Here is a 10,403-nt window from a genome sequence, read left to right on the forward strand (position 1 = left end):
TGCACACACCTTAGAGGAAACACTGCTGCTGCTGAGGAGTGAATGGTTTGATAAGAGGATTCATGCATCACCTTGTCCGCATTATCTTGAAGATTACTCTTGTCACACTATAAAATTACCAATCATGCCTTTCTATCACTTGCCCTTTCATTGCCCTGTCTGATCACAGATGTATATAGGATAACCTATCATTTTGGTTAATCTACAAATCCAACACAATTGCACTAAATAAAGTAGTGGTAATATGAAACTGGATTGGACAAACTTGGATACTGTACCATTATTGGTATCTGTTTCCTTTTGGGGAACAACCTTTTAAATGTAGAACATCTCCAAACTGATTTCAGATCTTGTACTCCAAAAGAAAGGTGATTTATCCCCCTCCCCCTCCAAATGAAAGAGGTAATTGTGAATAACTGAATTCTAGCTGGTTGCTATTCATGCCTTAATCCATAAATATTTGTAACCTTGATGTTCTGTGCCAACTTCTTCTTAAAGCGGAATGGTATATAAAATATCCATTTATAACGTGCCATGATACTACAAGTCAAAAGGCTCTTGGGAAAAATAACCAACACTTCCATTTACACATTCATCAGATGTATCTGTCTGCACAATCATTTTAGCTTTTGTAATGGTTTGTGAATTATTACAATAGATTATATCTCTGTATTAGGTTACATTAAATATTATATGGTCATGCCCAATTATTGGGGGAAAGCAGCAAACATGCATCTGATTCAGACATTTTTCATACAGAGGTCACACATGACAACAAGCTTATTTTACCGCTTATATACAGACATGTACAAAGGTTTTCCAGATTTGGAATGGACTCAAACATTTATGAGTAAGCTGAAGGAGGGAAATGCCATTCTTCATGTTGCTTTGTATGATTATAAAGGGTTTTCAAACATGAAACTCACAACGCTTGCATTCCATTTCTGAAGAAATCCATCTGTACAGAGAAAATAGTGTCCATACAGTGGTAACCCTCATAGATTCTGTTTCATTTGAGTAATTATGGTAAGCAATAGTTCATTCCACAAGAACTGATATAACAAAGCTGTGATCTCTTTTGTGTACAATTGAATAACAAATTATTCTGCACTAATATTTTTATTAAAGTGACTATTTTTGTTCAAGTGTCTTTTCCCATGGCATTGTTTCCAGGATTAACTGTTTTAGAACGAAGAAACATCCAAAGTAATCTGACATATATCTATATAATCTATAATTATAAATGCCAAGGATCTGCGAAGTTATGTTGTTCCTTCTCATCAAGGTTGTTGATGTTGTTTCACATTAACTTCTTTATACTTAATAATAGCAACATGGGTCTGTTCAGATGAAACTCAAATACATGGAGGGAATAGCATGGGTGCATAGATTCCCCCCACCCACCACCAGCACACTCACCTAACCATGCAGTTGTGGGGGGGGGGTTCATCAATGTAGTATTACAACCACATATTAATTGAGGGGTGCTTCAGCCACTACCTGCATGAAATTAGGTGATGGTGCACCAGGTAGTAGAAACATAAGAACAGCCCTGCTGGAAGACATGCACATCCATGCTGCAAGAAAACATGTGAAAGAAAAAAATGATCAAAAACTTGATTCTTAAACAGCAGCTATTGAGGAGATTATTCACATAATGACATTTCAAACGTCAAATTATCAAAGGCTCATTAAGGCAACAAGCATATAAAGAATAAAATCTCCTGCTGGGCCTCAGTTTCTGACATTTAAGAACCACATGTAGCTTGCAGACTTCTAGAATTGGTACTGTATGCATATTCATCACTTAACCCTTCAAAGCATTTTCTCAGGGGGCATTGAAGAAGCACCAAGGGAAAGCTTCATTAGAAATCTAGTCAGATGCCTGGTGCTTTGATTTCCAGATAGCTTTAAGGATCTCTGTAGGACATATTTTAACCGCCAGTCAATGGGTCAGAACGTGGAGTTTTTCCAAGTGGGGGTTGAATGCAGCTTCGCTACATGTAGGCTGTTCAGGGAGGGGGGAGAGTTCTCACGTGGGAACCCTTTACACAGACATCAGGACGGTGACAGAAGGTGCTGTTCATACAGCCAATGACATTATTTAGCTTTGCTCCTGATGATTCACAGTTCCTGTGCATTATCCTTTAAAAGTAGCAATTTGGAGCACTTCTCAAAATCAATTAACTTAAGGCACTTACTACTGCAGTAAAGTCACCATCTGGGAAAGCTCCAGGTAATCTCACCAGGCTATTGGGAAAGCTGCAGCAGCTTTGGAAAGCACTGTGGTGATCCACTGTTTGGCAATGAAAATAACTGAAGATATTATAGGAAGGTTCAACAGGATACGACTTTTTTCAGCTAAGGACCATACATTAAACTACGCTAGCTACTTTTTTTTTTTTTTTAGGAAGACATTTTGCTAATAGTGCTGTTGCTGCTGCTCTGATTTTATTAATTTATTGTTGCTTTTGTGACTTTTAAGTATGTTATTTTATTAGCTTTTATGTTGTATGTAAGCTGCCAGGGGAAGCTTTGTGAGGTGCATAACAAAATGTTAGAGGAAGTAAAATAAACTTGTAACTAGTTGCCCACATTTCTCATGATTGAAAAAAGGCTTTAGAAACATCATTATACTTTGCGCATAAATGCTGCATGTTTTGGATTTGTACACACTAATTTTTTTTAAAGCAAGATGTTAAAAGTCCTGGACATATTGAGTATGCAACTGTTGTCTCTCCCCCACTAAAAAGTTTCTTCTTTTGTCTGACTGACTAAATTCCATGCCCTTTTTCAATCAAGTTCCACGCCATTTTGGCGCTGCAAATCACCCAGCATGCTATGGCTGTAATGGGGTCAGGTTGGGGTGTTACTGAAACTGTTAACACAATGTGTTGGATGTTTCCTCATGAAATTTAATTTTTAGGAGCTGTGCCAGCAAAGGCTGACTGACTGAAAGGTAATCTACTGCCCCATGTCAGAGATGTCACCACTCAATAGTGATGAAAATATAAACCTGTCTAATAGCTCTTCTCAGATTGCTTCTGATCAAATAGCAACTCTATAGGAAAAGAAGATTTTCTAAAGGCTAGCTCATAATGGAATGTATTGGGAGGCCTATTTTCCCAAAGAAGAGCGAACTGAACTGTTGATTGGGTCTTTTGGGGGGGTCACATGATTTCTCGAGATCTAGGTGAAAATGAGAGTGGTGAAAGTGGTGGCATTACTCCTACATCCTGGCTATGAATTAAGCTGTGATATCAGTTGAGGTAGTTGCTTCTATACAGTAATAAAATGGTAACACTCTTACAGGTTGAACTGGCTGCAAGTTTCTTACCAAGAAAATGTTGGCATTAACTGTTCTAAATACTGGTGTGAATTTGACACTGATTGATGTACGACATGTGTTCAAGGTGAGAGCAAGGTCTCAAGGATTACCTTTTGAAGGATAAATTTGTCTTTCACCTCTGAACTCTCCCTCTCCATACTCAACTAAATACTTGGTTAACATGTAATGGTGTTTGTTTAACTCTTTTTTGCAATCCAGATGAGGCAATGGAAGCCTTCTAGTGCTAGAAAATTGAGATAACTGCATAGTCATAAATGGCATAGCCAGCCTTTTACTGTTTAAGTTAAACAAACAGCAAATTGCAACACAGCAAAGGATTCAGTAGGCAAAGTGTCACATGAGCAAAAGTTGGATAATTTGTGGTGATAATAAACACTTATTGATCCAAATTATTGCATCTATCTAAGGGAGGGGTGTAGCCACTGGGATGGGTGTGGATGTCAGGCTGGGTGTAGCTATGGGGTCTGTCAGGGAGAGTGCCTGCACTTCTAAATTTGGGACTACATCACTGGCCACCACGACTGCATGCATTTGTGAACATACTTCTTTATCGATCCATTTTTGGTGCCATCTTGCCAGTCTGTCCCCTTTCTCTTCTGATTGCTAGAGGGTGGGACAAGAGACACAGTGGAAAGTGGCCATCCTCCAATGCGCTTTTCCCCTTTGACAGGCTTAGAAGCTTGGGATGGGACAATGTGGTGTCCCTGTTGCTGGGCAACGACTTGAGGAGCACGGGGGCAGGGGGCAGGGCTAGTGCTTGGGGAGGCAGCCAGTGAGAAGTGCGGCAGGCATGGAGTGACCGCATTTCTGGGCAGGTCTGGGCCAGCCTCTCTATGATCTCAGTTCCAGAAACAGCAAAAAGAAAAAAGAACCTGATTGTGCACTGTCTGCATTTGCACATAATACTGCCGCCTTCAAACCTCAGGTTGGAGCAGTAAAACTCACTACAAACCTAAGGTTAAAATTGGAGTTTGGCGAGGAAAACCGAAGTCGCTTTTACTGGAAAATTGCTGTTTCATGCCTTCAGACGTACACAAATTCAAACCTTTGCCCCATTCAGCTCTGGCTTGGCATTGCATGTGAATGCAGCCATTGCCTCAAAATGAACCTAGCTAAGTTCAGGCAGAGTATGCACTCTCATTGCTGGAGCAGATGACCAGACATGACTGTGGTTCACATACTGTATACAGTAGCTGAATATCAAGGACTATCAGTTTTGTTTCTAAAATGACAGGACAGCAGGGCTTAAGCCAACCTAGATGTCATGCTTCGTATACCCAAAAAGCCCCCCAACTCATCCTGCATCCAAAACATATGTAGCCTTAATGTGGCTGTTGGTGATGGACTAGGTACATACACAGGCTTAAAGACAATATCATCCCTTGTGTTACTTCATGTGTTCCATAGCTCAGCCCTGGCCTTGCATGGTGAAATTTTTGTGTACATTCAGAGTTGTACACAAACCATCCAGAGTTTTTGAGCCCACTGCTATATTTTGTGCCCACTGTAATATTCTGTGCAATGCTGTATCTTCACATTGTGACATTGATGCAACCACCCTTGTAGTGGATCCTATCTTATTTTCACCGTACACAACAGACTGGGTTCCACAGAAGACAAGCTGAAGGAATTGCGTAGACACAGAAGACTAATTGACATTTTATAGTAATCCTCATAGCTACATCATGGGATATTGACCTGCTGGAGTACTCCGAAACAAATCAGTGATCATTACCAAATGCTTCTCTCACTGAGGGAAAACAGTGGGCAAGCAGAATGTGACAAATGGACTGCGATCAAATTAACAAAGTATAAAAGCTGCAACCCTTTGAGTGTAGAATTGCACTGGCCCCATAAGAACTTTATGCTTTCATCTTAGATCTTTAGCATCAAACAGGAAATGCAGAAGTGTCACAAAAATAAACCTATGATGTATCCCAGAGCAACCGCAGCCTGGAATTCTATCTTGAATTCTGTGGACAACTGAACCTGCACCATCCTTGACATTATTTTAATTTGTTGTGCAGATGGGAAGAGAATCAGTGCAGGCTGAAAATCAGTGGGTGTGTGGACTGTGGAAACTGGATTCCCTGAGTGCGCACATCCAATCCTCAAAGAAAATCCCCTGCAGATGCTCCTTTTGTCTGTCACCCTTCTGAGAAGGTCAGGATCCCATGGATTATCTCAAATGTACCCCAAGCCCATAACTGCTGAGGAGTCAGCCCAGTTTCCTATGGCTGGATTAGACCATGTCATCTCAGAAAACACATCCCACCCCTCAGTATGACCATGCCAACAAATGTTCAGAGCAGAGGCCAGTTCATGACCCATCCTCTATGGTATATGGTATTTGCTGAAGGATGTAAGATGCTTGGGGTCAAAAATGAGAGAAGGAGAACTGAATTATATTGATGCAACCCCTTAGATATGATAATTTATTATGAGAATGAACAAACTACCTCTACTATTACCACTACCACTACTAATACTATGAATAGCCTTTAGTGACAAGCAAAGAGGAAAAGGGGGGGGGCTTTTAGATTTGAACTTTAGATTTGAGTATATTGTTTGTTTCCTCAAAACAGGGGAATGTTATGATCTGTTGTGGTCAAAGACATAACAGGGAGAGACTTCAGCTTTCCAAAAGCTTATACATGGGAAGGTATCAAATCTAGTCTAAATCTATATTGCTGCTGCTGTTTCTTGCAAGTTGCTTCTCCTTCTTTCATGTAACTGTTCTTTCCAAATAAACTCTCCTCTGATATATTAAAATTGGGCTTGAATTTAACATCTCAAATGCTCAGATGTCTGGGATTGGGGAAAGCAACACACCCAGCTCTGCATTAACCATAAGGCAAAACAAGCATGTGCTTAGGGCATCAAGGGAAGGGGGGCACCACAGAGTTTTCCCCCTAGCTATCATGCCCTTAACTCTTTCACTGAACATAAGAACATAAGAACAGCACTGCTCGATCCGGCCCAAGGCCCATCTAGTCCAGCATCCTGTTTCACACCGTGGTCCACCAGATGCCTCTGGGAAGCCCACAGGCAGGAGTTGAGGGCATGCCCTCTCTACTGCTGCTAATCCCCTGCAACTGGAACTAGGACCAACAAAAGGAAGTACTTTTTCACACAACACATAATCAACTTGTGGAATTCTCTGCCACACGATGTGGTGACAGCCAACAACCTGGATGGCTTTAAGAGGGGTTTGGATAATTTCATGGAGGAGAGGTCTATCATTGGCTACTAGTTGGAGTCTAGGCCACCTCCAGCCTCAAAGACAGGATGCCTCTGAGTTCCAGTTGCCTCTGTGGTCCACCAGATGCTACTGGGTGCCACAGGCAAGAGTTGAGGGCATGCCCTCTCTACTGCTGCTACTCCCCTGCAACTGGAACTCAGAGGCAACTGGAACTCAGAGGCATCCTGCCTCTGAGGCTGGAGGTGGCCTAGGCTCCAACTAGTAGCCAATGATAGACCTCTCCTCCATGAAATTATCCAAACCCCTCTTAAAGCCATCCAGGTTGTTGGCTGTCACCACATCGTGTGGCAGAGAATTCCACAAGTTGATTATGTGTTGTGTGAAAAAGTACTTCCTTTTGTTGGTCCTAGATTCCCTGGCAATCGAATTCATGGGATGATCCCTGGTTCTAGAGTTATGTGAAAGGGAGAAGAATTTCTCTCTATCCACTTTCTCCACAGCATGCATGATTTTATAGACCTCTATCATGTCTCCCTGCAGTCGCCTTTTTTCTAAACTAAATAGCCCAAGGTGTTGTAGCCTTGCCTCATAAGAAAGGTGCTCTAGGCCCCTGATCAACTTGGTTGCCCTCTTCTGCACCTTTCCCAGTTCTAAAACGTCCTGTTTTAGATGTGGTGACCAGAATTGTACACAGTATTCCAGGTGTGGCCGCACCATCATTTTGTATAAGGGCATTATAATAGTAGCAGTTTTATTTTCAATTCCCTTCCTAATGACCCCTAGCATGGAACTGGCCATTTTCACAGCTTCTGCACATTGAGTTGACACTTGCAACGAGCTGTCCACCACAACCCTAAGATCCCTCTCTGGGTCAGTCACTGACAGCTCAGATCCCATCAACGTATACTTGAAGTTGGGGTTTTTTGTCCCAATGTGCATCACTTTACACTTTCCAACATTGAAGCACATTTGCCATTTTGTCGCCCACTCCGCCAGTTTGGAGAGATCCTTTGGGAGCTCCTCACAATCCATTATGGATTTCACTACCCGAAAGAGTTTGGTATCATCCGCAAATTTGGCCACCTCGCTGCTTACCCCTACTTCTAGATCATTTATGAATAAATTAAAAAGCACCAGTCCCAGTACAGATCCCTGGGGACCCCACTTCTTACTTCCCTCCATTGTGAAAACTCTCCATTTATCCCTACCCTCTGTTTCCTGTCTTTCAACTAGTTTGCAATCCATACATGTACTTGTCCCCTTATCCCATGACTGCTAAGTTTCCTCAGGAGTCTTTGATAAGGAACTTTGTCAAAAGCTTTCTGGAAGTCCAAGTATATTGTGTTAACTGGATCACCTTGATCCACACACTTGTTGACACTCTCAAAGAACTACAAAAGCTTTGTGAGGCAAGATTTACCTTTGTAGAAGCCATGCTGGTTCTCCCCCAGCAGGGCCTGTTCTTCTATGTGCTTTACAACGTTTTCCTTGAGGATGCTTTCCATCAGTTTGCCTGGAACAGACGTTAAGCTAACCGGCCTGTAATTTCCCGGATCACCCCTGGATCCCTTTTTGAAAATCGGTGTTACATTTGCTACTTTCTAGTCCTCCAGTACAGAGCCTGATTGCAAGGATAAGTTATATATTTTGTCAAGGAGGTCGGCATTTTCACATTTGAGTTCTTTTAGGACTCTTGGATGGATGCCATCTGGCCCTGGCGATTTGTTAGTTTTCAGTTTTTCCAGACAGTTTAGAACATCATCTCTTGTCACTTCTATCTCACTCAGTTCTTTAGCCTCCATCCCACAAAAGTCTGCTTCAGGAACAGATATATGCTCTGTATCCTCTGCTGTGAAGATAGACACAAAGAACTCATTGACCTTCTCTGCAACCTCCATATCCTCCTTAATAATCCCTTTCACTCCCTCATTGTCTAATGGTCGAACAGCCTCCCTGGCAGGTTTCCTGCTTCTGATGTATTTAATAAGTTTTTATTATTCCCCTTGATACTTTTAGCTAAATGTTCCTCAAATTCTCTTTTTGCCTCCCTTATCGTTAGTGGTGTGCACCGGACCGCGGAGCTGCGGTTCGGAGCTGGGGTGGGGGGTTCCATTAAGTGCGGGGGGGCTTTACTTACCCCTCCCGCCCTTTGCTGCTTTGGCGCCGTAAATATTGCAAGAAATCCGGGTGGCAGGATCCCTCGCCGCCCGCTTCTATTACTAATTATGGCTCTGCTCCTCCTCATTTTAAAAATCGGGGGGCGGCAGGGTGCTTCCCTGCCGCCCCCTCAAAGCCCCCTGCTGCCGCTGAAGCCCACTTAAATCTTGCCCGGACCGGAGGAGAAACCGCGCTCGGGTGGGCGGCAGCGAGACGTCCGTCCGCCCGCCCACTCCCTGCCTTGCCGAGTGCGAAGTGCAGGGAGCCTTCTGCGCACACGCGAAGAAGGCTTCCTAGTTCCTTCTTCGCGCGTGCGCAGAAGACTCCCTGCACTTCGCACTCGGCAAGGCAGGGAGCGGGCGGGCGGACGGACGTCTCGCTGCCGCCCTCCCGAGCGCGGTTTCTCCTCCGGTCCGGGCGAGATTTAAGTGGGCTTCAGCGGCAGCAGGGGGCTTCGAGGGGGCAGTAGGGAAGCACCCTGCCGCCCCCCGATTTTTAAAATGAGGAGGAGCAGAGCCATAATTAGTAATTGAAGCGGGCGGCGAGGGATCCTGCCACCCGGATTTCTTGCAATATTTACGGCGCCAAAGCAGCAAAGGGCGGGAGGGGTAAGTAAAGCCCCCCCCCGCCCTTAATGGAACCCCCCCACCCTAACCCTCCCGAACCAAAACCACCCCTTCTCCAGACCGGTTCGGAGGCCAGTAGAATGGCCTCCGAACCGATCCGTGCACACCCCTACTTATCGTCACCTTGCATTTCTTTTGCCATCTTGCATTTCACTGCCACACTCAACTTTAGTCAATATTTTGTAATTGTTTTTGTCTGCCGTTTTCAACTTTACTCTACATTGTTTAAAAAAAAAAGTTTTCTTTGGCTCAGTAACTACTAAACTATGTATCTGAAATAAAAAGTCATTGAAAGATTACTGTAAAGAGCAGTACAAAGTATTGATAAAACTTCACGTAAAAGATGGTCGTATGTTATGATGTCTGACCTTGAAGATGAAATATTTTTCTCAATAATTTGTTCTGTTGCAGCTATTTATAAGAAATAGGCAATGGAACTGTTTTGTTTTACCTTAAAAAATCTAGAAGAAAATTTTAAAATTTAAATAAATATTAAGGTATAAGTAAATAATTTGCTTGAGTCTTAATGTCCTGTTAGTTAAGCAATGGAGGGGGCCGAGTGGGGGCACTATTGCTGGGCTGTGCTTAGGGCATCAGTTGCCCTTAATCCGGCCCTGAACATACCCTTCCTCGTTGAGTAAACGTCAGGGCAGTAAATGGCCTAAAAGGAGCTTGTTTGTTCATTGGAGTGAGAGGCCAGATGTTAGAAATGTAGATGTTTGCTTGCACCAGTGTGGAGATCAGGAAGGATGATCCACATTTGGAGTGTGGAACAGCTTAAGTTACACTTGTGGCAGCTAAGTCACATTTGTGCTACTTGAACACAACAAAGAAGCCTTAAACATTTCAGGAACTCACTCTAAAGTTCAAGGTAATAGAAACAGGAGTCTTCAAAAGTACAGTTTAGCCATTTTAGATAATTGAGAACATGAAGCTAGTGGTGGCTTTTTAAAGCTCATGAGCTCTATTCATCAGAAGGGAGCATTGTGATTTAGAGAGTTCCAAGAAGGTCAAGCAACTCAAACTTTTAAAGTATGATAAAGTCATTGTGGGCAGCAGAAATGGAGCT

The sequence above is a fragment of the Hemicordylus capensis genome, chromosome 5 (assembly GCF_027244095.1).
Source record: "Hemicordylus capensis ecotype Gifberg chromosome 5, rHemCap1.1.pri, whole genome shotgun sequence".
Lineage (NCBI taxonomy): Eukaryota > Metazoa > Chordata > Lepidosauria > Squamata > Cordylidae > Hemicordylus > Hemicordylus capensis.